Source organism: Alosa pseudoharengus, unplaced genomic scaffold (genome assembly GCF_046254945.1).
Source record: "Alosa pseudoharengus isolate Yale_2024_CS ecotype anadromous, Long Island Sound unplaced genomic scaffold, YU_APseudo_1.1 YU_APseudo_1.1_scf_3, whole genome shotgun sequence".
In the NCBI taxonomy this organism is placed as follows: Eukaryota; Metazoa; Chordata; class Actinopteri; order Clupeiformes; family Clupeidae; genus Alosa; species Alosa pseudoharengus.
In genome coordinates this window covers 32,533,373-32,538,372 of record NW_027468718.1, presented here as the reverse complement: position 1 = coordinate 32,538,372, position 5,000 = coordinate 32,533,373, and the positions used below count along the sequence as shown (strand labels likewise).

At 49.1% G+C, this 5,000-nt stretch overlaps 1 protein-coding gene across 3 annotated transcripts in view; it reads left to right on the top strand.

The window, feature by feature from the left end:
- Window positions 1–5,000, top strand: part of nck2a (NCK adaptor protein 2a) — a 42,003-nt gene that overhangs the window by 23,366 nt on the left and 13,637 nt on the right. The window lies entirely within an intron of this gene.

The window sequence follows — 5,000 nt, the reverse complement described above, 5'->3', positions numbered from 1 at the left end:
CGGAAAGCTGGCCTGAGCTCCTGATGGGCGGGGAGGCTTTCCCAGGGCTGGGGGAGGTCAGGAGATAAAGTCTTACACTGATTAGCTGTTTTCAAATAATTGGGGCTAAAGCTGGAAGGTATTGTGGATGGATTAAATAGACTGTAGAACACACACGCACGCACGCACGCACGCACGCACGCACACACACACACACACACACACCTTTGATCAGCCAGCGTGAGCACAATTGAGCACTCGGTCCGCTCCTCTGGCGGGTGTGCTGAGCGCTACGGCGACCCGGCGGCTGTCACTCAACGCCTCCCGAGATGACAGTTTTCCATCGGTTTCATCATCCCCCACCTTCCCCTCGACACACACACACACACACACACACACACACACACACACACACACACACACACACACACCCTTATCCCCTCCAGCCCACCCCCCTCTCTCTGCTCGTTCATTTCCGAGCGACTGCTCTCAGATCAGCTCCTCTCTCGTCTGGCGTCTTGTCTGTCTGTCAGGCGGGCGCATGCTCCACGCCTCCCTGCGTTGCGGCGTAACAAGCTCTCTCTCTCTCTCTCTCTCTCTGCCTCTTCCTCTCCCTCCATCTCAGGCTGCGGAGCGGGCTCTGCGGATGTGGATGTTTTAATACCAGCACCGGGGCTCTTTGCTCTGTGTCAAGGTTAATTAGCTGGGAGGATTCCAGTTGGAGGAGGCTGCACACAAGAATGTGTGTGTGTGTGTGTGTGTGTGTGTGTGTGTGTGTGTGTGTGTGTGTGTGTGTGTGTGTGTGTGTGTGTGTGTGTGTGTGTGTGTGTGTGTGTGTGTGTGTGTGTGTGAAAGAGAGAGAAAGAGAGTGTGTCAGGGTGGGTGGGTTTGATCCCAGTGTTTTAACATGGTATTGAGTAGTTCTCTGTGGTTTTTTTTTGGAAGCAAAACTGTTCCCAGTTAGTGGAGGCCTTGACCTGTTTTTAGTAATGGATTCTGAACAGGCCAAACGGCTCAGAGCGGATTCCACTGGAGGTGTTTTTAACCAGTTCCAAAAGCCCATTAGCCATGTTCCCAGCACCCTGTTGGAGTGCGCGGGAGGGCTTTTTTGCAAGTGAGTGTCAGTGAGTGAGTGAGTGAGTGAGTGTGTTTGTGTATCTGTGTGAGAGTGAGAGAGAGGGAGAGAAATGGAGAGGGAGAGAGAGAGAGAGAGAGAGAGAGAGAGTTTTAGGCCCGTGCTCAGAATGGATAAAACGGAAAGGATTGAGGGGGAGAGGAGAGAGTGAGGACACAGAGTTCTTTTTGACCCCTCTCTCTTACTCCCTCTCTCTCTCTCTCTCTGGCCTGTGGTGTTAAAAGACTTGAGAGTGTCTGTATGCAAAGTGCTTAGGCAGCCAAACACAAAGCTGCTCCTTTCATTTCTACTTTCAACTCCCTCGGCCTCTGTAGTGAGCAGCCAGAGGCCTGAGTGTATACACACACATGCACACAGACAGACACACACACACGCACACATACAGTATACTCATACACACATACACACACACACACACTGTATTTATCGCTCCCTCTCCCTTGTGGTCTTAATCTTGGCATGACCATTCTATCTACATCATAACATGTGCTTAAAGGGCGCTGTTTTCTACACAGTAGCATTTCATGAGTTAAGGTCGGGTCAGGTGCTATCTAAGCTTACTTTTCCTCCTTCATCACCCCTCTCCTCTTTGTGGTGCTTCTCTCTCTCTCTCTCTCTCTCTCTCTCTCTCTCTCTCTCTCTCTCTCTCTCTCTCTCGCTCTCTCGCTATCTCTCTATCCATCTCCTTGGCTTGATTTATTTCTTCTCTCCATCTTCACCCCCCTGTATCTGGTTACACACGCTGCCTGCAGCTAGACAAGCATTCTGTTGCCAGTGCTGTCTTGTCTGTGTTGTCTGCAGCCACCTCAGGCACTTAACCTACTGACAGGCCAACTCTGCCAGCTGTCAGGAAGCACTGGCCTCTTTTCCTCTCCATCTCTCTCTCTCTCTCTCTCTCTCTCTCTCTCTCTCTCCTCTCCTTACGCATCCTGACTAATAGCCGATGCAGCCACGCTGGTTTGTAATCAAGGGGAGAGGAGAGGAGGAGAGGAGAGGAAGAGAGGAGAGGAGGGAGGGTAGTAGTCCTCACTTAAGAGCTGCTCTGAGGCTGATGGCAGTTTGTCCATGCATGACGCCCCTCAGGAGTGATTAGCTTTATGGCCAAGGCGTCAGTCTTACTTATACTGATGAGGCCGACTGGAGTGGCAGGGCTAGAGTACCAGCTGAAGGCTTAAGCGCCCATCTAGGCAGAGTGACTGGCATCCCTCATATTGCACTCTGATGAGTGGGCGAGAGATTAAAGTAGAGATTTTGATACTTTTATTATTATTATCATATGTTATGTTTTTGTTTGTGGGTCTGTTTTGGTGATTTAACCGACATCTACTGTTTAATAAAGACCATGTATTATCATTTCCCTTCCCATTTCTTTCCTAGTGTGTATTAACTTTTCTGTCTTTGTGTCACCGTTTCGGTCTTTCTTTTTTACTGTTGGACACAGACAAATAGGCAGACAGACAGGGAGAGGCAGGGGCAGACACACTAGACTGAGCGCGTGTCAAACACATGCAGACGGGCTTCCTGAAGTGCCCGGGTATCTGTCACTGTGCAGCAAGGCGAATGACATGGCCGACACACACTACACACACGCATCAGAGAGACAGAGAGTGAGTTAGCGTGTGTGTGTGTGTGTGTATGTGTGTGTACATGGCGTGTGTGTGTGTGTGTGTGTCATTGTTTCCATTGTGTTTCTGTTGTCTGCCAGACGGCGCTGTTCTGAGTCGTGTTGTGGTGCTGTTGCTACATGTGTCCAGCTCTGCTCCGTGACTGACCTGTAGCAGAGTGTCCCTGACGGCAGGAAACGGGAGGGAGGCTGAGCCGCTGCGTGCTGATCAGCTAAACTGCTATCGGTTTCACTTCCCAGGACTGTCTCTCTCTCTCTCTCTCTCTCTCTCTCCCCCTCTCTCTCGCTCTCTCTCTCTCCCCCCCCCTCTCTCTCTCTCTCTCTCCCTCTCTCTCTCTCTCTCATCACTCTCTCTCTCATCGCTCTCTCTCTCTCTCATCACTCTCTCTCTCTCTCTCTCATCGCTCTCTCTGTCTGTCACAATGTGCCTTTGTCACATTCCTTTGAGTTTGAGCTGTTCAGAGGCAAGCTTTGGCCTGCTACTACTTCAGTGACACACATAGAGGCCACACACACACACACACACAGACTCATACATCACACTGAGAGGATATCCAGTCTAACAGCTTTTTTGCAGCCTTTTGCTTTTGAGAATACCTCACATGCCCTCCCTGCCAAAAACTGGTGTGAGGTCACACTTACAGTAAAGTATGAGCCACATGCTTTTCTCCTCCCTCCCTCTCTCTTTCTTTTTCTCTCTCTCTACCTCTCCACCCCTCTCTCTACTTCTCTTTTTCTTTCTTTCTCTCTCTCTCTATACCTCTCCCTCTCTTTCTCTCACTACTCTCTATAACTCACTATTTCTCTTTCTCTCTCTCTCTGTTTCCTCTCTCGTTCTCTCTGTACCTGCCTCCCTTTATGCCCTTCCCTCTCTCCTTCTCTCCTTCTGCAGCGTGCTCAGTAAGGACTCCAGCCTCTCTGCGTAGTCTCTACCCGGCTCCTCTCCTCCTAATTGAAATGTCCTATTAATGACGCCCTTTTGACAGACTAGCTACAGCTCCTTTTGAACAGCAGCGTTTGCGTTTATGACTCACATTCCGGAATGGATATAAATCCTTTTATCCCCCCCCCCCCCGCCACTAATGGAATCTTTTATCTGCTCTTAATTTTGTTGGCTGAGGCTCCACTGGTAGGATTCTGCCTTTTGTGTTTCAGTCATTTCAATGAGGATTAAATAAAATGCGCTTAAATAGTCAATTCTTGCTCAGAATTAAATAGTCAATTCTTGCTCAGAATGAAAGGTAGGGGTGGTGATTGTGGTGGTGGTGGGGGGGGGGAGCGAGTGTGAATCAATATCTCACCGTAGGATTGCCAACCTGTCAACTGTGTGTGTGTGTGTGTGTGTGTGTGTGTGTGTGTGTGTGTTTCGTAATGGTTATGTCATGTGAAGGCCTCGGTCAGAGTGTGCTGGTTGTAACCCCCGTGGGGAAGGTAATTAGGTGGTCACAGAAAAGTCCAGAAAAGAATGCACGGTTGCACAAGCGACGGAAGGAAAGTGTGCAGCGACAGAAGGAATGTGTGCAGACTACCCATGAGCCCTTGCTGCGGCTGTGCATTAACATGTGTCCTATATCATCTCCAATGCAATAAACGTAGAAATACTTTTATTGCACAATTATGAATAGGGCTTTTTCAGCCCTTTTACATCCCCTCTGCTTCTTCCTTGTTTCTCTCCCTCTCTCCTTCCTTCCTTTCATCATCTCTTTCTTTCTGTCTGTCTGTGTGACTGTCTGTCTGTCTGCCTGTCTGTCTGTCTGTCCGCCCCTATTTGTGTGTCTGTCACAGTTGCACGCTCAGCCCTCACAAATGGCCCTGTGTTTTACTCAGTAGCCATGCTTCATGTCTTCCCCAGCAGGGGGGAGGCGTTTTAAGTGTGCCTCCCCTGAAACACCATCAATTCTTAATCTGTCCATTACTATTCATGCCTGTGCATATATTTTTAATTGTCCAGCGCCCCTTCTCTCCTCCTCAGCGCTCAGCGCCAGCTGGGTGCACTATGCATTCAGAGAGATGGAGAGAGAGAGATGGAGAGAGAGAGAGAAACTGAGAGGGAGAGAAAAATAGATGGAGAGATAGGTACTTTATATATCCCGAGGGAAATTTCAATTCAGGAGAAGGACGCCAAATGTCATTGTTCAGCAAAAGATTTATTCTCCCATTTATTAATGAGCAGAGCAATTCCTTCTGGTCGATTGTCCCCTCACTTGTTTTCCAAAGCCTTGGGTTGGATCTTTGCAGGTCTCAGGAATATTAAATGGACAT